The 26,513-nt window shown below is 35.6% G+C and overlaps 1 long non-coding RNA gene and 1 pseudogene across 1 annotated transcript in view; both read left to right on the top strand.

Annotated features, from left to right (window-relative positions):
• LOC140670013 (uncharacterized) overlaps positions 1–26,513 on the top strand; it is a 67,434-nt gene that overhangs the window by 19,246 nt on the left and 21,675 nt on the right. The window lies entirely within an intron of this gene.
• Positions 11,920–12,855, top strand: LOC140669975 (uncharacterized; annotated as a pseudogene).

The raw sequence follows: 26,513 nt of genomic DNA, 5'->3' as shown, positions 1-26,513 counted from the left end.
TTACAGCTCGTTCTTATTTTTACACTTCGTTTTACGGAATGCACGGTGTGTACCGATATGTATCGAGAATGCCATTTGACAGTCGTACACTATTCGCTACGTTTCCCTCCGGATAGTAAGCGCGCTGGGAATTATTGCTCGGCAAGTTCTTCGTAAGGAAAGTTATCTTGCGTCATTGTTATGTATCATGCGACAACTTTATATCGTACCTTACTTGGACTTTTGACGCGGTAAGTGCGCTGTAATATATTGTTTCGCCAATGGTCGTGCTACTTTTACCTTTAGACATACTTGCACGGCATACGCGCAGTTTCCTCTTTCACTTCAAGGAGCACACGTGCGCGCGCGCATCTTTTGCGAAGTGAATATCCTCTTCGACATTTCACATTCCTATCTTACTTTGCCTCGCTATGTTGCCTCTTCGAATAGCTCGCAAGACGAGGACTGTCAAGTTTTTCCACTCAGGGAACACTCGACTCGTATCTCGCAGCTATAAAACATTGCCGTGGCGGTTACGAGATTTCGATATTTCCTTTGCTTTTTCTTTTGCGTGCCTGCGTTGTATTTCGCATCGGTATATACGTTGGTGGTAAAATGATCGGCCTTGGAAATAAATTGTCTCCGAAAAAGAATGGAGGTGGGAAAACTGAAAGATATTGATGTGTCCGTGGAAACACCGTGAACTGCAACTTTCATAAATTACTTCAGTTATTAAAATTAATACTTAAATTAAAGCACGCGAAGCATTGGTTTTATATATTAAGAGAGAGAGAGAGAGAGAGAGAGAGAGAGAGAGAGAGAGAGAGAGAGAGAGAGAGAGAGAGAGAGAGAACGAGAAAAAATATATATATCGTGTGAAGTTTTTTATTTATTAATTTTTCGAAGAAAAATAAATTAAAAGTATAATTGGAAACATATCTAAATCAAATTTTACGAACAAAAAAAACTGTTAATTACTTTGAGTAAACGAGTTATTAATTTATTGATTTTTCGTGGAATAGTATTAAAAGAAAGAATCAAACGTTTTGGCGATGCTACAGGAATTCCTAGAGGAAGAGAGCGAAAGAGATAGGGAGAAAAGGAAAGGAAAGGATTCCAATAAGAATACTTAGATTATGCGAACGATCAGCCGAAAATCCGTAAAACGAACCGAAGTGTTTGCAGAGGACGGATCTAATTTCGCGTGTACCACGATGATAAACGGATCTACCTGAAAGATAGGCAAGGGATAGGATGGTTCGCGTCGTGACTTTATTTGGCCCGACTCATCCTCTATCGAATTATCCTTGATTCTATTAATTCGGCCTAATCTCCCTCTTTCTTCATCTCTTTTCAAATCCCTTACAACAGTATTTTCCGCAATGTTCTCCCGACACTTTCGCTTTCTTTCTCTTTTTCTGATCTTGTGCTCGGTTCTCTCAGCATATCCATTTCTCTGGTACTATGTAAATTTCGTAAAGCCTTCGGCTCTACCCGTAAATCACATTATTTCCAGCTTCACCCATCGGCTAGCCAGAGGCGTGCGTATCGCACACGCCACGTAGAACAAATGCTGTCATCACGATCTCAAGCTGACCTCTTTTCCACATGAGACCGCCGTAATTTCGATTTTATTATCACGATTATATATGTTTTGACAGAAACGGTTGCGCGCGCTTCAACTATGTCACGTCACTACTGTTGGGATTGTTCGTTTGTTTCGTTTTTCGATGATTATCAGTTTACATTTAAAAATTTGGTAAAAATAACGGGCTGAAAAAGAGATGTATTAAAATGATACGTATGAAACAGAAAAGTATTTAAACTATAATAACTTATTTATATCTTTCTTAGGTTGTATTAATACAATTGTAAATTCCGCAATAAACATCTGTCAATAAAATATGTTTAATAAAATAAAAATTTTATTAAACCTATTTTGTTAAAAGATGTTTAGTAAATTTTAATAAAATTTACAGAATCGAGATCTCGTATTTTTTAATATATTTTGAAAAAATAAAGAAAATATCCTCTTGTTGATCCTAGAAAGAATAATCATTTTCGCTCGTTTTACGTTGCTACGATCTTTTTTTCTTTAACGTAGAAAAATTATCTTATTATTCGGTCATTTTTCTCTTATAATTTCCCTGCTCGATTTGGCGTCAGCCGGCAAACGCAATATTCCGTTGACGCGCGACAGAGTCAGTACTGGCCACGATCCAGAATAACTGCGCGCGATGCACGGCGACACTCGATTATTGGAGGAAATAGCGTGAGAAGTATAGATAAAGGATGTCGGAATATAATGCAACCGGCAAGAAATTTCGCCTGGTACGAGGTATCTCTTGCTGGATTTCGATCGGCGCTGCGTTTATTTCGTGCGGAACTATACAATGGTTGTGGGCGTTATCGGATCGAACTCAATTTTAGCGAAGAATAAAAGCGACGACGAATGTACGAATATTGGGTCATTGTAATCGAGGAACTTGCATGTAAAAAGACGCGATAAAAATCCTGAAAAAAAAACAGTCGATATAACGGCGATAGAACATATTTGATTTCTTATATTTAAAACTATATAGAGATCTATAAATTATATTCTTTTTAAATTATTTTAGATTCAAAAGCTTGCAATCGTTTATAATTTTACTTGAAAACTTTTTAAAGTGAAAATCCAACGATATTGAACTTGTCTGACAACGAGTAGCATCTGAGCGAGTATTAATTGAGATATTTATAGTGTAATAATATTTGAATCTTTGGGAAAAAAATTGTATATACCATATATGTTTAAAATTATATACGCATATATATTTTATACACTGGCTTATAGAAAAGTTTTAAAATATCTAGTAGAATAATGTGTATAATGATACATAAGTTTCTTCTTTTTTCAATAAATCTTGTTTCGAATAAAGATTTTTCAGAACACATAAAACTGTCAAAAATTTTGTTGACTTGATTAAATTTTATAAGAAATTTCAATCTATTTCTCTAAAAACATTTCTTTAACAATATATTTTGCAAATATTGTTTTCAATTATAGCAAGTAAATAATATTTTCTAACGCGCGATCGTGATGTAAGGTATCATTATAAGCTGTCGTCTATTATGTTGGAATAACTGTTCGCGATAGCAGGCGACACTCGATTATTGGGAGAAATAGCGTGAGAAATATGAAATAAAGCCGAGTATATATATCGTATCCCCCATACGGAATTTTACAGCCATTCGTTTGGTATTATCGGGGTATCTTCGAGTATTCGATTGTAATTAGAATTTATCGCAATAGAGATCGGGAAGCACCGATATGTAAAAGACGTTTTGCACTGATTGCTGGTGGCGCATGAAATTAAGCAATTTATTTGAAAGAGCGTGAATGTATTGGCGAATTTATTCTAGGATGAGTTGTTTCGTGAAGCTTTTTATTAAATTATTTAATTTTTCATAAAATCGATTTTGATACATGTATATGTTTAAAAATGAAAAAAAAAAGGTTTATCTCACCGTTTATTTGATAAAATATACGACGACAAAACAGATTGCAACACAGACATTTCCTTGGTCATAATACACGACTATCTCATTATAAATTGGGCCTACGCCCAAAGTGGCGATCTCGACGTAATAACGACATCGGCCGGACGTTACGCGATACCTACCATTATTGGCCTCATCGGCCAAATATCGATTCCGTTGACCCGTCGCGTGCGCGGTGGCCAGAAGAGAGTATTCGATAAATTCCACGAGAGAGAGAGAGAGAGAGACACGATTGTAGCTGAAAATACAAGGCGCCGATTTTTCATGCCGCTCTCCGCACGTGAATTATTCATTGGTCATGATAGGCGTAAAAAGTCGCGGGACCGTCGGCGATGAAAATGTTCCGAATGAATATAACTCGGAATCTCGAATACATATTTAAGGCAGACAGTTTTGGGGAGACTGGTCCCGTCTCGCGTCGTTAATCGCGTATGTGACGCTTTGAAATATTTTTTTAATGGATATTCGTGGTAAAAAATGTGGTAACATGAGATAGCTGGTGACGTAACTGTGTCACACCGTGGTAAAATATTTCGTGATATTTTCTATTTTGACCTTTTAACGAGAGAAAAATAAAGATTGATATTCTTTTCGCGATGGTGTCAGCCAAGAGTATGATACCTCGTCCAACAGATTATCCGCGTTTAGATCGATATTTGCCATCAAATAATAAATTAATGGCAGAATTACGCAACTTTGTTCGTGACTCGATCGAGTTATCGAGAATAAAGTGTTCTTTGTAATTTTTTTTACAACTTTTATTTCTCTATTTCAATATTTTTACCCTATGTAATTATCGATGATTTTATTTTATCTGTTTATTATTTAAAATGTGGAATTTGAGGAAAAATGTTTATTTGGATGCGACTTGTTACTTAGAAAGGTTGTCGCGAAACGAGAAGCAAAAGAATGTAATGCGTTTATTTCCTCGGTTACACAAATCCTCGTATAGAGACGCGAACCATTGCAGGTGGCAGATTGCGTCGCTGCCGAGAGTCGACGTGTCGCACCTATGAGAAATTGCCGTACGGCATGCGGCTCTCAAGCACCTGTCTAACGATGCATTTCCATACATACGCGCGGCGTTATACACGGGACTCCCTTGTGCATAGCTCCGTGGCCGTGTACAAGTCGACGCCTTGCCCGTGAAGCCCTTGCAAGGTGCACGTGACAGCTACGTGGAAGCCCGGAGCAAGATCCTTCTTGAGTCTAACGGCTTAAATGCCGCTGTTGTCGCACGCGCGCGCTTGTGAATGCACCTTTACCTGTTCCGGGCAAGGTAAAGGGGGAGAGAATCGCTCGATGGCGGGAGGCGTGAGATGAGAGAGAGGCGGCAACGAGAATGGAACCGTCTGCGATTCGGGGGTCTACTACGATCGATTATCGATAAATGCCTCGTGGAATGTTCCCGATGGTCTGATTGTTAGACGCGGTCTCTTCAACTCCGATTAACGGCCTGCTGCTGTCGTAACCATCTTCGACGCGGAGATAGATGCATCTTGGATATCATAATAAATGGGGACGAGCTTTCCCCCAATATTTATTGCGTGTCGCTTAATAAAAGCACAATCGTTAGGTACACTATTATACGAACGATTTTTTTTATTACATTTCCTTACTTTAATTGACGTTACAATTAGCGAGTGAGTAACAACTTGCGCTATTACAATTTATTCAACAACTTATTTAATATACAGTTAAATATGTAATAGAGATAAATAATGCATTCTGAACTCTGTAAAATTTAATTCATGCTATCATGCTGTCATTTTGTGCATTACTGTTCTTGCTAATGTAAATTGAGAATTCTATTTCAGCAATACGCTTGAATAAACCGAAATCCTATGATCCGTAGGATTTACATCCAACAGCATTATAATGCAATTTACGGGTGCAATGCGCGATCAATTATCGATAAATCGTTGGCGGAGCGTCGTTCCCGATGTTCCCGATCGTTATATGAATTCTCAGAGTTGGGGAGTGTTAGCTAACCGAAGGGTGCCGACATTTCACATGGCAGCCGACTGGATTCTTTCCAGTCACTTAACACAACAGGAGAGGAAAATATACCCATGCCATGATTTATAGATTTTTTTATGCTGCGCAAAATTTTACTTCTTTCTTTCTTTCGTTGCGCATTAAAACTTTTACTCATAAGAATTCTTGGATAAAATTTTACGCTTAATTATTTTAAAATGTAGACAGAGCCAAGAATTGCATTGAATCTTGTATATATGCGAGAAAAGAAGATATTTAGAATATGTATCTTAAAATTAATAAAAAAAGATATGAAAATATATTTTTAGGAGATAGCCGAAAAGTATCATATTTTTCGCACTAAGAAATATTTGAAATTTAGTTGTTCGCCGAAAAAATAGATAAAAATAATTAATGAAATATTCGATACTAGTATGTGTTTTCTTGAGAATTAGTCACTGTACACAGAAACTTACATGCAGATGTGTAAGGGGACTTTTTATTTTTTTTTTGCTACAACAATTCGCGCTCAATAATAAGAGTCCTCCTCCTCTTTTCTTTAACGAAACGAATTCGCGTATGACCGAAAGAAAATGTTCGCTCGTTCCTTTCGTAAAATTTCACCTTTTCACCTTTCCTGTTGTTTCAACTTTGACCTAGATAGTCAACGACGCCGCTGGCGAACAAGTTCTGCGAATGAGCAGAAATTGTTCCTAATTGTTAAATGCTGTTCCTCCCGACCTTTTACGTTCTTCTCGTTATCATCTTTAAACTGGACCGTAGATAAGGCTATTTTCTTCGTTTCAAATTGGAAATAGCTTTAAATGAAAATTCAAGGGACGCTTTAAGGCAGATTAGTGCGACTGTAAAGAAATACGCGCGCGCAATCTTCGATTTTTCATCGATATAAAAATTCCTCCATCGAGAATGCAATTTTAAGAATCCGTAAGGAAGATAAATCCTTGATAATCCCTGATATTGGATCTGTACGTAACTCTCAATCAAATCGACTCCAATACGATATCAGCTTTTGCACCATAACTACATAATGATATCGTATCAACGCGGAAGACGATAGATCCATTTGTCAGATTCGACATTGTGAGTTATGATCATCTCATCCCCTCCCTTCGCCTCAGTTTCCTTTCGTCTGCAGCGTCCACATTTCATCCACTTGCCATGCACGAGATTCCTCGGGGCTTTCACCGATTCTTTTTGCCGCGGCTTATCTCCCGCCTCTTGGAAGAAAGAAAACGAACGAGAGCGAAAGATAGAAATAGCATCTTCGCGCGCTGGCCAATGCATGCTGATAAACCTTGGTCGGACGAATTTAAATCCCGTGACGGCATCCGCGGTGGCTTTTTCCGCTGCTGCTCTCGGAGCCTGTGCTCTTTCGATCCTGGATCATTCTTCGCGTTGCAACAATTCCTCCGGCTGCGGTTTAAATATATCACGTCCGACGATTTATTAACCCATTTTACGAGCAGACATTGCAAACTTTGAGGATTTCGTCGAGATGGATACCGATAACTTTCCGCGTTGGAACGAACACCTTCGTGTTCTCGCTGCTTTCGTGATTGCGATCCGACCATTTTCCTAGCAAGAATATTTGCGATTTGATGGATCGTCCGCGGTTTTGACAGTACTAGAGAAACTCGGATATAAATAATATTTTTGTTGCGTATTTCGTGATGCATTTTATTATTAAAATTGTAAAGCCATATAATAAATTTCTATAAAAGATTTTCGACCGCGGCTGATAACAAAAGATGTTACTTGAAAAATGGTTGAGAATAAATTTTTAGTCTGTAACTATTTCGCTGTGTTGTACTTTTTGTGACTGAAAAATTCACTCAGCATTGTAAAACACTGAAAAAAATATATCTATCGCTTCTCTGTTTATATATTAATGCCCTCATTAGCAGAGTTTGCGTCAATGAATAAAAGGCTCTTGCCGTTAAAATAAAGACGTATTAAAATAGTAGCTACCTGAAAGTATTCTTGAATAAGCGGCCCAACATAATTAATGTTACTGAAAACGTAACATCCTTCTTCATTAAAAATTATTATCGAAACTTGTTAATAAAGACGCATCACAGTTCTGTGTTAAAATATGTTTTTTCTTTTATTTTCTCAAGATTTACATCTTTATTGTATTAATAATTCTAAAACTTTTTAAGCCAGCAGATATATTGTTTCTAATTTAAGAATGCGATGGATACGGAAAATGATAAAACATTTTGTAAAAATAGATTACAAATTTTTATAATGTTTAAGGTAGCGGTAGCAAATATTATAGAAATTTATCAAACACGTTCTACACCACATACTGTGATATTTGTAAGAAAAGCGAAGCGATAATGGAAAAATATTATGAATCTCGACAACTTTATGGTTTGTACAAATAGTGTAGCAAAAATAATTTTCAGCTTGCATGCAAGTGTAAATCGAGCACGCTCTCTTGGCGTTGCAAACTAACCACGAAGTTTCATATAATTTTATTAGTTACTTATACGGTTCTGTCTCGCTAACCCGTAGTTAGTTATATTACGTTAACATATTCATCATCATGTGAGAAGATGGTTTGTTTAACGTTTGCAATCAACTTACAGATTTCATTCATAAGCATAGTTAATCGATATGTTTCTCGCAAATTTTTGACTAAAAGACCTTTTAGTGTTGATTGCTGCATCGTACAAACAATAGCATTTGCTCTTTCATTATTTGTAAACATGCTTTATACAAATGCACTCTTCATTATTTGAAAACATACTTTATACAAATGCACTCTTCCTTGATTGGATGGTGATTGTCATCAGTTTTCTTATCTCGTAGCTACCTCGACTTCAGAACAATTGCTTCGGCAACGATGTGACCAACGTTCTAACTCGCGTAAACACGTCATCTTCCACTTCCCTATCGCATTGTTGCATTCAATTCCTTCCTTGTTTTCCTTGTACGACGACAGGATAATTCGCTAATGGAGGGGCAACTCGCGCGCGCTCAATTACTCTGGCGTCTTGTGTCTTTATCGTCTTTTGCAGAGACACTTTCTTGAAATATCCATTGTTATACCGTTTACCGCCTTGGCATATTTTGCGCGCCACTCGAAGACAGCTTTATATCGGAAACCGACGGCGCTTAATTGTATTAATTAATTAACTACGGCAACTACCGGTGAGACCAACTTACAGGCACATTACGGTAACAAGTTTGCGGTTGTGGAAAGACGGAAGTTGCTCTAGGTCAAAGTTGAACACGATGGGGACGTCGAGGCAAGCTATTCAATCCGCAAACAGGATTTATCTTCGCTCGCCCTCCTCGCGTATCCTCATTTTGTCTCTCGCGCTCTATCTTTGTCTTTCTCCTGATTTCCACGTCTAACAGAGAGACAATTTCCTGATGGACGAGCATTCCCGAAATATTTCATTGGCCCTGCAATGTCGCTCGAAACTTTAAAGTAACTTCAAAGTAACTTGCACGTTGTTTAAAGCACGTATCTAAATTGCTTGATCTACAATCCTTGAGAATGATTTAAATTACAAAAATTCAATTTTCAAAATTACAGAAAATTTTGGTTGTACAAATTTGGCTGATTATCATTGTATTTTCGTGCCTGCATGCGACGGATCTCAAAGACGTAACATTTTGATTCAAAGTTATGTAGAATAAAAGAGAATGAGAATTCGATTCGCACACGATTTATTTCCTTTTTTCTTCTCTTTCTGCCCGTCTATTGTTTTTTTAGTGGATTTTCTTGAATTTTTTTTATTCTTTGATTCACTTATCACGTTAAAAGATGATTTATTGAAGGACCTCTTTAAGATGACTTTCCTTTTTCTGTTTTTTTTTTTTCTAACACTGCCCTACATTTTGTGCACATATTATTTTTATAATATTGAGCCTTAATTTATTGATATTTGCAAAAATTTTCGCCAAGATTTTTTAAATTAATCAATTAACTTCTCTCCTCAGAATTTTATCGCATTATTTGAGAAGCTTATCTGTTTTTTTTTTTTTATATTTTTATTTTGAAGTATGACAACATTTATAGCAAAGCGTGAGAATACGATAAAGACATCAATTTAATTTACAAACTGGATTTATCGTTCATCTTTTTTCTAACTCCTTTCATAGATCTTTCGTTTGCCTCGATTTTCTTATTGCGTGAAAAGATTCTTCAATAAAGAGACGCTTTTAAAGAGTAGCAAAGCATTTTCGTTTTTTTTTTTTTTTTTTTTGTTATTTTTCGAAAATAATGCTTATCCAGAAAGAGACCCCATTGTACGATCTGTCATTTCCCGCGATTCTATTAGGATGTCGAAAAGTTGCGAGCAATATAACGAATTGAAAGCCGGATTATAACACCCAGTATGATAACTCGTCTTCGGGCGACTTACAATGCCGACGCGAAGATCCTGGATGGCATTAACGGATTACGCGTGCTCACGCTCAAAGCTAAATTGATTCTCATTGAATAATCGATCTATTATCTATCGTGCGAGATATGTATATAAGTGCGTCGCTTCTAGCGTATCAAAACCAGAAAGGGATTCTTGGCAATGTTCTAACCTTTGCTATCTAAGAAATTGCTTCCATGAATCGTCGAGTTTGCTGGAAGAGATAATATATTGTCTGTAAATTATTCTTAAATAAGAGAATTACGTACAGAGAGATTACAAACTTCTCTCATTGCACAAGAAATTGCATTAGTGTCTCGGAAAGTGTTTATAAGAGTTCTCTTCTAAACTAGTTTAATTATTTCTATAGAATATTCTTTTTTTTTTGTTAGAATACAGTTGAACTTTTTTGATATTAAAGCGTTGATATTATTACTTTGACACAATTAATATATTTGCGTTTTAATTTCTTATTTTTCGTCATTATCTTGTGAATAAAATTTCTCGCAACGGCATAAAAATATGCTTTTTGCTTTAAATATTGTCTTTCTTCCGTGGAAAAACCAGCTATCGTTTATCTCAGTTTTATACTAAAGGATCAGGGCGGTGGAAAAATGAAAGGATCGTAAAATGGTGAAAACTTTATATTTCAAAGGTGTCAACAACGCTCCAGTAATGTCCGACTAACGAGAAACAACGCTTAACAAGATACTGGTGAGCCTGTACTATCGAGCCGTAATCGTTTTCTCGAACGACGTTATCACTGAGAAAAAACAAAGCGGATAATATAGAACGATGTTCATTTGGGTGATTTCCTATGACCGGATTGTAGAATACGGAGTTTAATGTTAAACATGACTTTTGTTAATTACATACCATTTAATTCGAAAGCAGCATATACATATCATATTTGTAAGAGATTGAATTTAAGTAAAATAACATAACATTATAATGCGACTTATTTATTAATTTTGAAAAAGATATTAAATTATTTTAAAAGAACTATAATTTCAAAAGTATCGAAATATTAAATTCGATCATCACCAGTTATCTAATGAAAATTGAAAAGTTCAAAATATAGTAATTAAAAAAAAATTAATTTATTTTCTACGATTTTATATAATTTTTACGATTTATTTTTAAACTTCTCTAATTACTTTTGTTCCAATTTATTAAATGTAACATAATATGATATATTAACGCTTAATTATATACTTTTTTGTTTGTAAATACATAAAATATAAAGAAAAAAACAAACATTTAAAAATTAATTTAAAATAAAGAATAAGCTGTTTGGTTCAACAAAATAGAGATGATTAAAAATAATAATTGTACAACATTTAATCTCCTAATTACTATAGGATCTTTTAATTTATTGTGCCTAAAATATTATAATATGCTACTAATTTTCAAACTAAATACTTATAACTTTTTTTACAATATATAAAGAAAGATATATATTTAAAAAATATAACTTACATTATATAAGTTATCCGTTTAGTTTGAAAATTATTATCATATTATAATATTTTAATCACACAATAAATTAGATCGTACAGTAGTTAGGTAATTAAGTTTTGTTATACAATTAAATATACATAATAAGTAAATGAAACAATAACATATAATTGTGCAAATATATTTTTAACTGTGCGTCAAAACTATATTTCAAAGGAAGATTTAATAGCAATGAAATTAAAGTATATAAAGTAGAAGTAATAATATTCTATTAAATCTTTTCTTCTATTCTGTACTGTTAAATATTTTTTTTAATTTTACTGATTGTGAGATGTTTATATATATAATTCATTTAATTTAGACGTTTTTTTCAATTTTAACTTCCAGTCGCGTTTGCGTCATAATTCATTTACTAAACTTATATGACTTCTACGTGCTTCGCGGACTCCTTTATTTCTGGTGGTTGTGTAATCTTTAGAACATCCTGCACTGACGGTGTCACAGAAATCGTTGCGCTTTCTTCCGGAAACTCGTATTCTTCATGCACGGGCGAGGATTCGAAGTGATGGGCGAAATTTTTGTAATGTCCGTGACCATGTCTCTCTAATGTATGATGATGATTATGGTCCTCGTGATGCTTATGATGATGACTGTGTCCGTGATGATGATCTTCGTGATGTTCATGGCCTTCTTTATGTTTGTGGCTATGTTTATGCTCGTGTCCCTCGTGATGCTTATGCTCCTCATGATGATCGTGATGATGTTTATGACCATGCTTATGCTCCTCCTTATGCTCGTGCCCATGTTTGTGATGCTCTTTATGATTATGTCCATGATGATGATGATGATTCTCGGTTTCCTTATGAGTGTGATGATGATGATGTTCGTTAACATGGTGATGATCGTAATGATGATGGTGTTCGTTATGGTGGTGATGCTTATGATGGTGATGATGCTCAGAATGGTGTTTATGTTCTTCGTGATGCTCGTGCTTCGAGTGATGCTGATGCCCATGTTGATGTTTGTGCTCGTGATCATGTTTATGATCATGCTTATGACCATGTTCATGATCATGCTTGTGACCATGTTCATGCTTATGTTCGTGGCCATGGTGATGACCATGATGATGACCATGGTGATGTTTATGGTCTTCATTATGTTTATGCTCTTCGTGATGACTATGCTCATGATGATGTTTATGCCCATGGTGGTGCTTGGTATGATGGTCATGATGTTCATGATGGTTATGATGATGCCCGTGTTTGTGATGGAGAAAATGCGCTCTGTGAAACGATCTATCGAAGTCGTGAATTTTGCGTTGCGATTCAATGACCGACGGAGTTAGGATGGTGACGTGACTACCCGGTGGCGAGGGAGTTTCGGTTATCCGCGCGATAATGATCTGTCTCGGTTGCGGAGGGATTTGCGAAACGACACTAGCACCGAGACCTGTGCCAAAGGTCCCGAGGAACGGAAGCGGTCTCCGGTCGTTCAGTGGTGACAATGGCTGAGGAAAGTTTATTCCGAGATCGGCCAGCTGTCGTTTCTTCTGGTTCCTTTCGGCTGTTATGATAATTTGATCTGGCACGGTCGGACGCACGAGTGGTCGCAGCGACTGCAATTGTCGCGACAGCCTGATGGAGTCGACCAGTCTCTGCTTGGCCGCCGACACTTGCGGTCGAATCTCATCTCGTGTTGTAGGTTCCTGATCAGTCGCTGCTGCCAGAAACAGAGCGACGACCAAAAGCCACGCCTAGAATGACATCCGAGTAAATGGAACTTATTCGTAAAACAGCGTTGTCTTTTGTCTGGATTATTAATCTATTAGTAACTTTTGCAATTAACATGAAATTTTGATTATTTATAGTAATTATAAAGAGCGACAAATCGAATATAATTATTGATTCTTATAAATACTCTCTATCGTAATTTTACATTATATATTTTAATTAAAATAATTTAGATAGTGAATTCTATTGCTTAGTATTTATTTTCATTCAAAATATGGTATACGTGTTCTTAAAGAAACGGCACGAATAATGAATGTTTAACTTTCAGTAGCACAAAGCGTGTCGTATCAGAGGTATAGACTTCTATCGTACACATGTGTAGGCGTGCACGTTGGAGCGGAAAAACCAGAGATAATATCCAGTAAAGTCGGAGGGACATTTTATCACACTTCGACCTTCTTGCCGTGGATTTCCCGAAGAAAGAAAGGAAGAGATCGCTCGGCTAACGAGAAGCGAAATCGCATCTTAAGCCAGTTAGAAAAATCTGCGTGGTCAGCTGGCGGCATGTTTGCCACAAGGAATCAATTAATCACGCTCAAATATAATCGCACTGGTGATTTATTTTCGAATTTCCGGTAGGACGCGCGTAAGAATTGGGAATCAGCAGAAGACGACGATATCAAATTATATTCTTAGGGATCCGCTTTTGTGAACCACTCTCGACTGCGCGATCGAACGCGATGAAAATAGATTGAATCTATGATGCGATTTCGCGCTTTATCTTCTTCAATTTTATTTAATCAAATCGTTTCGAACGAGACTTTTTATACATCGTAGTTTAAAATAAACCATTACTATATTTTTAATATAATTTAATATTGAATCTGTAGAGTCAACATTTTCAAAACTAGGTTAGTGGATTATACTTGCACGTTTCCTATTTTATTTAAAAGATCACACAGCGGATTATTTCAACAATGGATAATTTTATACATCACTGATTTTGCACTCAAATTATATATATTAAATAAGTGACCTAAACTTTGATATGTATCTCGAAAATAAAATATCTCGGAGATAAAGTGACCAAATGCAATTAGCTTCAAGTGACACAAATATCCAGTAAAAAAATGTTTTTAAAAAGTTTTTAAAGAGTTTAATTTAAACCCTAGAAATATCATATCGCAGAATATGTGTCAATTGCAATTGAGATTGACACCGAATGATATAAGACAGTTCTTACGATGACTATTTAACGCTTTGGCACAGAGACAATTAAACGCTAGATTCAATTTGAATCGAAAGATTTGATTTCTATTGAAGGAACTTTAGAAAATCTCTTAGAGGATCTTGGTTTTGCCTCCGGGCTCTCTATCATTTCTTCTTTCGCAATATCTCATTCTATGGCGTCACGACGCCGCCACGGCTAATTTCCTCGCTCGCTCGTAGTAGCCGCGACTGCAGTAAGCTGGCGTCCACGCGAAGCGCTGATATATTCTTCTTGAAATGCAAATGTTCCGTCGCTTAATAACTCCGGGATTTAATAATCAGCGATAAACCAATTTATACAAAAGATTCCGGACGCTGACGACGTCGATGAAGAGTCGCCGGACGCGGTCGGCGCCGTCCGCGACGAGAATCAGAAAACGGGGCGAGAAACGTGTTTTGTACGCGAGTGGCAAGACCCGCCGTTCTTTTTCATTACGAACTCCAGCCACGTTTATAGCCGGATTAACGCGATATGGACGCGATCGAGTTTCTGATGAAAATTTCGGGACTCATCAGTTACGTGTAAATGCTTCGTCCGCGCCAATAACAAATGTCCTAATAACTTTTATTTGTGACACTTGTACATCACGACTGTCCGCAAACTCACGTCGAATATGTCCGGGTCTTAAATCTAGATTGATGTCAACGATAAATCCCGCGCCTTGTATTACGCAGTGACCCATCGTGGCACTACAAGCTGAGTAATGCGTATATTAATCAGAGTAGTTGAAATGACAAGCGTGCGAGAGAGAAAACAGATTTTTACCTTTAAAGACGAATTATTCTCGTAGATATAAATTTTCTCATACATGTTTCTATTATTTTATGCAACAATATAAAAAGCAATTATAAACTGTACGCGTTATATTTACTCGGCTTTTTTATTATATTTTTCATCGACTAGAATGATAGCGGTAAGAGACTTACCCATGTAATCATGTCAGTGTTATTTTGATGGATGTAGCCAGCCCAGAACAAAACTGAATATCAAAATTGGGTGACTACGTACTTTTATAGAGAGCTCTCAATTCACACCGTATTTTCTTCCGTGTTAGGTACCAGTGTCGTTTACGACGAAGCCTATTTTAATTATCGTCATAATGTCCGCCGGACCGCGACCGGCATCGATCGCTATCATTGAAATTCATTTGTAACTAATGATTGTTCCATCAAATCTATTCCTTTACGTTAAAAGAAATTGAGGAAACACCGATCATCTTTCTCTCGACAATATCGTGCTAATGCGGAATTATCGATTGACGTTTCTCGTCCGTTGACAATTTTTTATATCTATAGTATAACGCGATACATTTTTTCAGAACTAATCTTGTTTATCAAAGAGCATCATTATATTTTTTTTGCTGTATTCATAAAAATAATTGTATAATTTCTATGAATTTTTATGCACTATTTTTGTGCAACGGTAATAAAACGTACGGTGGATATATGCGTTAAAGCGAGAATGCATGCGTATATGAATAAATGTGCGGGCATTTAAATTTTTGGCGATATTTATCTCTCACGTATATAAAAATTTATTCCGCGCAAAGTAACGGGATAAAAATTATAACCGCGTTTATTACTCCCATATTTAAAAGGAAACAATAGCTTTTAATTACCGGAAATGCATGAAACGCGATCGGTATTTTAAGGATTATTATTGCCGGTAATTGTCGTAATTTCACTCATTTCTGTTATAATAATCGAATTTTCCGCTTTCACATCACTTTCATATCCGTCCGTGTCCCTTGAGGGTAATGACAGTATGTTCGCGTACATAGACTATTCAATACGCGTATTAAGCACATGTGCTGCGCGATCAGCCAGAAATGAAGCAAGTGATGCGTACGATCGAACTAAATTAGTAACGTTTACTCAATAAGGTGAATTCTGTGACGTCTTCCTGCATCACTCTCATTGATACAACTGCATAAAATAATTATTAATATTAATGCACCTAATAATTTTGACATGATAAATTAAATAAATTTTATTTTAAGTTATTGTGAGATAAAATTAATTTATATATATAAAAACACATTTACATAATAATAAAATATATTAAAAGTACATTAATTTTCTATTGAAAAGGATAATTTTTAATTTTTTATAAAATTACATTTGTATATTGATATATATATATTAATATTTATTACAATAATATAACATATGTTATTAACTGTATGTTTTATTGTTACTGAATTTATTGGAATTATTAATGTTTAACAAAAATACAATATGTCGTTTGCGATTTATACATTTAATTAATTTGTGTCGATTATACTTAACAAAATACTGTTATTAGCATTAAATAATTTGTACAAATAAGCGATCAATTTCAAGAATTTTTATAGATGTCTCGTTGAAAATAATATTTCTATTTACATAATCGAGAGAGCTTTGCCCCCTCCCCTCAGAGAACATTAGAATTCTCCGATAGTCTAGAGATAGTCAGAATTCTGAGAGTGTCTCCCTATCACGGTAAAATGTTCTCATGAAACGGCGATAAAGATAAACGCTCGACATAGCGATAGCTGCCGCCATACTCTATACTTCTCTCGTAAAACACTTATTCTCTACCAAGTTCCGTAATAGTTCATTCATTTTGCTTATTCATATCTGCCTTATTCATATCTTCCTTGATAGTCTCCATTTCGTCATTATATCCAATTATCTATCGCTGAAGATTATTACAGCAATAATCCTTTTACATACTCTAATTTTCTTAACCACAGACAGTGTTATTTTAAACTTTACATCTCTATTACACACTTTTTATTAGCATACGTAAAAATTTTATTGTCTTTGTTTTTTTTTCATATAAGAATATTGTGATCATTTTATAAATACTTACATAAATTCTAGTTTTATATTTTATTTATATACAATTCAATTCAAAACACATAATTAAAAAATATATAATTATAAGCTTTTTTTTATACACATAATGCAGTATTATTAAATAATATTAAGATTTCCAACTCTATCGCGAGATTTCTTACCTTCTCCAGATGTCTGTATTTGTATGTACCATGTATATTAACAATTCGTATTTAATTTTCGAAGCCCCAGACTCCACAGAGGTATAATATCTATTTCCTGCAACAAAGAACAGAATTACATTGCGACCGGAAGCGCAAAAAAAATCGTAATTTTCTCAAATGCATTTGCGAGTGCACTCTACGAGTGTTTGTCACTACTGTCGTCCGTAAGAAATAGTCTAGGCGACGCTAAGAGGCGTGCAATTATCTCAGCTTCCTTTTAATATACTCGTATGAATAGCTGAAAGAAGAAGAAATTATTGAGCGCACAATTTCTTATTGTTAGACGCGCATGCGTGTAATTATTAATATCCGTATTAAAGAAAATGCGATAAAGATCTACCGACCAGCCATCGACAAATCATTTTCTTTTCTTAGTCTCGTCGATCTTCCGCTTCCGAGAACGACGAAACGCAAGATGAGCGAAAGGGTTGAAGAAACGACGAGCTTTCGTGTCAGTTACTTTACGAGGGTGTATCTCTGGCGTCTATTTACCGTACTTTTTATTTCTACTTCCGCCGCTCTCTCTCTCTCTTTCTTTCTCTCTTGCTTTCGCTGTTCATCTAGAGTTCTTTAGCGGTTTTACTCATGCCTCTTACTGCTGTTCCTGCCACGGATGAAGAATAAATGATGTTGTAGGGCATGACATCCCGATGCCAACGCTGTCGTTTTTCACCGGATATCTTCGCGTCAGAGCGTCGTCCGTTTCCGATTAACTCGTCATTATTTTTGACGCCCACATGTCTCCACCTTTCGATTTATTATGCCTGACATACACATCGCGCGCTATTATTTCAGTTTACATGAATGATGCTGTAAATATAAAGTATTAAATAGAAATACATTATATGTAATATAAATGCATATATTCCTTGCGTGAAAGTTGACCTATGTACGTGTTAAATGTTTTCAGGTCAATTTGATTTATGCTTGTTTATGCTTCGTATCGATTATGTTCAACACTCAACTGATCTACATACATTGATGCGCACGATGATATATGAACGCTTTCTAAAATATTAAACAATACTCTGACCATTATTGGCAATATATGACGACGCTTATAATAACACTCTGAATAATATTAATACAAAATGACTTTTTTAATTACGAATTTAAAAATTTATTACAAAAATTACGTAGAAAGAGAGAGAGAGAGAGAAAGAGAGACTCTTGAATGAGATTATCAACAGAATATATTATTATTCTTAAAATTATATTATCTATTATTTATTTAATTAAACTTATATTATTATAACATAATTATTTTATATATTACTATTTATAAATATAAAAAAATTAACATAGGAAATATACAAATTATTATTGTAAGATAAACGTTACATTTTTTAAAATTTGTATCAGCTTGGTATGAAAATAAGAACTATAAAATTTCAAGTGATATAAATCATTGCACGACTATTTCGTTGGCACAAATGCAACGAACTCGCTTTGTACTCTCGGAACTCGTTAGCGAACTTCTTGCTGATTATTCAGAATTCTTCACCACGTGCTAGCTTTCTTCGCCGTCTTTTCTCCTCACCGTCTAAGACGTTAACAAGTAGGCGGCTTTTGTACGCGTTTTGTACACGATGGCGTATTATTAACGATAGTCGCCGCAATTCGTGACCATTCGCGGACGCGACAAAAACACGGTTGCCAATCTTCATTGACAGCATGAAAGAACATCTATTTTATTGTTTTTTTATGTTTGTCGAAAAAAAAAACATTCACGGACCCCGTTGTGAGAGCATATTAAGCTTTTTCTGTTATAAAAAAATGGCGTGCCATTTATATACAGAGTAATCTAAAAAAAAGTTGAAAAATTTAGAGACATTAAATATTTGTCAAAAAATTGTACATTTAATTCATACACATAGACAAGGCAGAATAAAGATAAATCTTTTTATTTTTTCAGCTAGATTTTTATTTTTTTTATTTTCTACAAAAGATACTGTATTTGTGTCTGGTTTTCGATTTAACACAAAATATATTGTAATTTTTTCAATAAAAATTACATAAATCTATGTTAAAACAAGCGTATCCTTTTATCTCTTTTTTATATTCGTCAAGAAATTTCGACTTCTTTTCCGTAAACGCTACACATTCTTCTTTTAGATAAGTTTAAATGTATTTACTTAATTATATATTAAATTATTCATCTTCTATTCACTTCGAAAATAACGTCATAAAAATTTCCATCAAAAAACCAAATTTGCTAAGCGCGCAAAACGAGCTTCACGTGCCGCTAATTTTTGCAGCACAATGCAAATACTTTTTTATGTTGCTCGATGTTGCAACGCGACGTCCGTTGCCTTGAAAAATTCAGGACATCAACGAGACGTGACAGATAACGGGCGCAAAAAAAAAAAAAAAAAAGAAAGAATAGTGTCGACATGGAAAATTCAAAAGCCGCGAAATGCAAAATTGTCGGCGATGCATATCACATGAATTGCAATGCTGTCATTATTATCATCATGTTTGCAGTCACGATTATTGCATGCTCACTGAGTAATGGAGCTTTTCCCTAATTTCTATACAGACATTGCCAGTCCACTTGAATACATACAATGGTTGTTGACTAATCGCGCATTTTAAATAAATAAATAGTCGGGGAAAATTACGAAAGTATTGAAAATTAATCTTGCAGTTGCAATTGTACGTCGAAAGACACATTACAGTAATTGAACGAGGAAGGAAAAAACGACGATGCTTAAAAGATAGGGTAGAAGCATCATTTAACAACCAACACATTGATGGCATAAGGCTGATAATGCATATAAACAGTTGTTCCATTATCACAGCAGGACGCTAATGCTTAAATCAATAATGTCTCGACGGCGAAAAAAACGTTAACAAATCGAAAAATTTCTTTCGTCGCATTCGCGAATCATTTTCATCGCGCCGTGCAATTACTCCTGCTATCGTGTAATTGTAAGAACGTTGCAAATTGCGCGAAACTATAATCTAACGTCTCGATCGATTTGGAGATCTCGTTTGTTTCCTAAATTTCGACGCGACGCCATATCGCCGGGAAAATCGTGCGGAAATAATTACCAGACTACTACGATAATGCTGTAGCGTCGAAGATGGAGGGAAGACAATAGATGGGGAAAGCTTGCGGCTCGACTAATAATGTCCCGCATACCCTACGGCTTTGCTGCGAGCCTTTTTCTCGTTCCACCAGCAGTCGCTATCTGGCTGCGCATTAAACAAATATTACGGCTCCCTCTAATCGGATGTACTAAAAGCTCGAAGTTCCTCTGCTAACAATAAGTCGAAATCGTGTACCATTTAAATTTATGACAATCTCGTAGAGATACATCAGCTTAAATCTGTAACAGACATGTATCATTTTTTAATTTACAAGCCGAGGTGGAGTAAGAGACAAAAAGTTTAAATTGATAACTTTGTGATGTATAATATAAATAAGCATAAAGATTTTTTTCTTTAAATACATGTAGATAAAGATATTGCGATAATAATACAAGAAAATAAAATAGTATATAAGCTCGTTCAAGAATTAAAGTATCTTGAAGTCGCGAATTAGCATTATTGCAATGGAGATTTTTATTCATTGTTCTCACTATTATCTTTTTAGATAATATTAAATTAGCAATAGCGAGAGAGAACGCTCTTAATCAGAGACGCTAACGAGAGTTCTATCTGCTGTTCTTCAGCCTTCCCGTTCATCTCCTTTCGGTTCCAACTCGCGTAAGCTCGAAGTTTAGCAGCCCGTTGTCTCAACGACCTCTTACGAATTAAGAATCGACTTAAATTATAAACGCTCTTGCCCTATCTCGAAACGTAGAATTTGCATTCTAAAGATGCGGCGCTTCGCCTGAGCTCTGAACAATTAGTTCGTTCTCTCTTTGGCAAATGCTCGAGTTCGAAACGAATCGTGCAGGAAGAACGTCCGACAAATTGTAGGTACTTAAGAATTTATGAATTGACTGTAACGCCTTGTAAAGCGTTTTTTTTTCATGAGAATTATTTCAAATCTGCCAAAAATATGCATAAAAAAATATAATGTCTATTAAGAATAAAAAATATATAATTATAGAAAATTATTATTATATTATTATGTTACATTATTAAAACAGAACATTATTTACATTATTATATATTATTATAAAATAATAATATATTACATTAATATATTATATTATTAATATCAATACATTTATTACTTGAAACTTGAAAGAAAGAATATCTCTCTCACGATTATGCGATATATGAGTTAATCATAAATAATTTTTATTGTAGTTGGTAGAAATTTTTACAGATTTATTTGAATTTCGAATGGGCGCTTTTTTTGGAGTAATTTACGAGCCGCAAAGTTCATTCGTATTACACAATAATAAGCCACTACACATCGCCAGCCGCGCGATAATTACTGCCGGCGTATTTGTAACTAATCCGCTTTGGGAAGAAAAATTCGCCCACTTGCGCGCGCGTGATTAAACGCGGCTCGCAATCATACGCGTCTCTCGGCAGCATTTTTCTTTCTAAATCCCGACTTACCGGCTGGCGTTATAAATTCGCTCTGGTCCAACAAACATCATCGCGACGGTACGATGCACACCGACAAAATCTCTTGCTCTCTCATATATTCGCGAACACATATCGCGTTTTCGCTCGCCGCAGGCGTATTCAATTGCAGTTTCATCTAGTGCGAAGGTACTTACCGGCCTTTGTCCTTTTCTTTTATATTTCGTAAAACACATAATGTGGCATTTTGCCGCGCTCGCGTTCTTCTCATAAATATTAGAGCGTGCATTTAAATACGCACGTATTTCCGGAGGACGGGAAAGTATATAAGCCGGCCGTTGTTTAGTGGCCACTGTACTAACACCGAGTTGGTGTTGATTGCAGACCGCCTTTAAAACCATTAGCCACTCTCGTAGCGCAATGGAAATTCCATCCTCTTTCTCTTTTCCATTCAGACGAACGCGCGGTTACTTTAGTCGCCACGCCATGCCATGCCATTCCGGACCCGGAAAGATAGTCGGGAGCGTTTCCGCCGGAATGTCGGATTTCATTCCGCTCGAATTCTGGCGGGCTTATTGGCAAAGGGCGACAGTCGGTACACGTCCGCAACGCGCGGTGATCGTTATCCTTTTCTTCCTTTCTGGACCCACAACCCCTTTTCATTTGCTAACGTTGGCCGTTTCCCGGTCCTTCGCGCTCGTTCTTTTCCGTCTTTCTTTCTTTCTTTCCTTCCCAATAGCCAGAAGTTACTGCCAATCCTACCGATAGTGTTTCCCTCATAACGCACATTTTTCGTTCGTCTTTCCTTTTCTTCGTAATCACAAAATAGTACGGTCGGTTACTTCAAACATTGCTGTCTTATTATGAAAAATCTATCACCTTTAAGCTTAGAATTTATCATCATTTATATTTACTTTAGGATAATTATATTATGATTTTTAATACGAACGTTTCAATTAAGTTACTGAAATTTAATTTAATACTATAGCTGTAAAAAATAGAAAACTATAAATGAATATGGAAGGTAGTTTTCTAATTATATATTAACTTTAGTCTCAGGACGCTAGATATTTTATTATAAACTTTGTAATTAAAAAATTATAATTTTATATAAAACTTGTTTACGTGCTTAACACAGTTTGACAGTTATTTTTAAGATGAAATCGGTTTTTTGCTCTTAACTTTATTTTTCCTTATTTTTCATTATTTATAGAAGATCCGTAAATAACGTCACCGAGACAAAAAGCACTGAACAATTCAACAAGTCTCTAACGTCAATATCTATGTAAAAGTGTGTTGAGTGGCGATCGTCAAAGTTATCGCCTTATTTCAGCCGTGAAATCAGTCTTTCTTGTTTCGACAACGTGCTTTCTTTTCACTCGAATGAGCTTTATGCGAGATTTGGAGAGAAAGATAATAATTTAGAAATCTAAAAATTCTCAACATTTACGCATGAAGAGAACATGACTGCGAAAAGTTGCTAATAGTTATATATCGGTTCTATAGATAACCGATATCACCATATAAACCTGTACGAGCTTTTTCCATCCGATACTCTTATCGATATCAGAAATTTAATTTTTTAATATTATAATAGAAAATCTGTAATATATCTTTAATATTCTCTTTTTTTTTCCTCTTTTAGTATTTTATGTAACTTAATATTGTATTATGATCTAAACGTAATAAAATATTTTTAGAATATATGTGTAATATATTTAAAGAGAGATTAAGTTTTTTATTCATCAAAATTATCAATAAATAGTAATCTAATAATTTAGTAACACGAGTTAAACACTAGAAACAAAGATAGATAGTTAATATATTCTTGATTAATAATTTAATGACTTATAATGAAAAAACATATAAATAAATTCGCGCAATAATTACTATCACAAAATATAAAAAAGATTTTAGATTCAGATTTAGTCTCATGTAGCGCAATAATTAAATAGTAAAAGTTTTAAAAGACAATGATGAGTTTTCTACTAATGAATTAAATGCCAATAATATCTTTGTAGTATTTTATAATGTTTTATGGTGTTTTAAGGTAAGGTGTGCCTTACGGTAATTATGTTATATGTTTTTCCCAAAGTTTGCATCAGTAAATTCGGTCGACGCTCCGAAATCTTTCTGACATATGATGACCCCGTAAAATTGGAGCGCGGGTCTCACGGGCGAGAAGCCTAAAGAGATCTATGGTTCCGGGCCGGTTTCACACGGCGTAACGGCACTCGCCGTTATGGGGCTTGGCCATCGCGTCGTTCTAACTCGGTAAGGTCCACGTTAGACTCTCCGCGCTGGAATCCTCCGAATTCCCGATCTCGCTTGATTTATATCGCTGCCAAAGTTTTATTGCCTCCGTCCATCAAACCGCTCTCGCCGGCGATCAAATCCCGCGGGAAACACCTCGCCTAGAGGCTTTCGGACGTCGGAATTCACGAGTCGGAGTCTCGCGGAATCCACGACGTCGTGGAAAAGCCGCGCTTAATCCCCGAGTGGAGACAAATTTATGTCCCGTCCGATCATAAGTAATACGGCTGACCGGATTTCTTTTCTTAACGTTTCATATCCATCCTATTTAGATCTTACTTTGGATTGATCGTTAATATTTTCCGTACCATTCGGAAGCATCGCGTTGTACGAGACGAATTCTTCTTTCGTAAGATTTTTTTATATCGTTTTCTTTATCTTTCGTAAAACTTTCGAACGTTATAATTCTCGATTATCATCTGTTAGCATCGTTGATAATCCACCGAAAGTAACAAAAAAAAATATTTTTTCTAAACGCGATATTTGGATTTAAGTCATTTCACGGAGTTGGTATCATCGAGAGGTATCATTTTCAAAATTCGATCATCGCATTATCACGAGCAGCGGGCTTACCATCGATAGGCCTTATACAACGAGAAGGTATCGTATGCGTTGCGAAACACGAAGCGTGAAAAAATAAACAATACGCGATCTGAAAGTAAAATCGGCCGCAGATTATGCAACCAATTCGGCGGTGAAATGCTGGTTGTTTAGGGCGACGCTCGACAACATTTCCAATTCGCTAAGTTCAGCCAATTAAATCCGCCATTTGTCTTCTGGGGAGAGATAGTCGTCTTCCATTTCGTAATCCGTGCGGTCGGAAAACTTTCGCCCAAGAAAGATGCAGCCGCGCAGGCCGCATCGCGATCCCTCGTGGGAATAAAAAATCGAAGTCGTTTTCTCTACGCCACCAAATTGATCCGGAGTCTGTGCTCCCACGCGGCCGCACACCCGCCACCTCATCTCATAAATATTTAAATCTAATGAACTTTACAGACCGTGTAGATTCAAATCAGGATTTGCCGAAGGTTTTGTTGCGCCGCGCGCGACCGTGCAGCGCAGCGGAATTATTTTCCGCGAGCGACGACGCGGTGTTTGATCGGTGTTCGGGAATGATTGAACGGTGTATGTAGACTCGTGGGCTTTACACGGCTCAGTTTTAAACACAAAGAATGAAGATGATTACTCTTTTTCTCACCTCTTTTGCAGAAAAGTGTTGCGGGAAAAAAAAAGGAGAAGACTGATGATTGCAATTTTGTTTAAACTGTCATGTACGTTATTTGTATTTACTATGATTTTTTTAGTTATAATTTTTATTTTTATATCGAGTACTTTTTATTAAAGTAATGTACTAATTTTGCAATAATGTTTTTTGCGTTTCTACAAATATATTCTAATATATTCTAATGTAGAGTATTACAAATATTTTGTTAAGAACTTTGTAGAAGCATGAAGTCTTTCTCTCTCTCTCTCTCTCTCTCTCTCTTTCTCTCTCTCTCTCTCTCTCTCTCTCTCTCTCTCTCTCTCTCTTTCTCTCTCTCTCTCTTTCTTTTCCTTTTGGCATTTTATTTAACAGCCTGATGGCGTTATTTGAAATATCTCTGCTTTCGAAAACTGAATGAGCCTTCTTCATTACTTTTTACATTATCATAGAAAATTGAAATAACGATAACGTTTGATTTTTATTCGTGATTTGAGTGCGCACTCTTCTTTCCTTTAGATATTTTATTCTTTCCGGAGTTTTCTTCGAATTTTCTTCGTCGCTGCCAAAGTGTCTGGATTCAATCGGCTGTTTTTTTCAACGTTCTTTTTTGTTAGAATGCAATACAATGCCATAGAGCAGAGTCGTTTTCAACGAGTAATGCGGCGATTGCGTATTTTATCCACTCCATCGAGAATAATTGGACGGTCGACAAAAAAGTGGCATACGATTCTCGTGGATTTGCAGAATGGAGGTTGTATCGACAGGTTGTGTAATATCCAGCATCGAGAATATCGATGAACAGCAAAGATAATTTTTTGTTTGTTTTGGAGTCGCGCTCAAATTTCCTGTTGGATATTTATTAAGTTTAAAAAATTAAATTTACATAAAAATCAATATATTGCTTGGGCTAAAAAATATGGATTATGGAAATGATGCTTTTATCAACACAAGGAAAAAAATTTAAAAAAAATGGAGAAAAAGATGGAAAGAAAAATTAGAGTAGTCTTACAAGTTGTCATTGTGTGTTTTTAGTACATATTTTAGTACTTAATTATCGCTTACGTGGCATTATATAAGTAGACTGAAAATTTTATGGATTTTAAATAATGAT

The sequence above is a fragment of the Anoplolepis gracilipes genome, chromosome 10 (genome assembly GCF_047496725.1).
Source record: "Anoplolepis gracilipes chromosome 10, ASM4749672v1, whole genome shotgun sequence".
Taxonomy (NCBI): domain Eukaryota; kingdom Metazoa; phylum Arthropoda; class Insecta; order Hymenoptera; family Formicidae; genus Anoplolepis; species Anoplolepis gracilipes.
The sequence above is the reverse complement of the archived record's forward strand: the minus strand, read 5'-3'. Positions and strand labels throughout refer to the sequence as shown.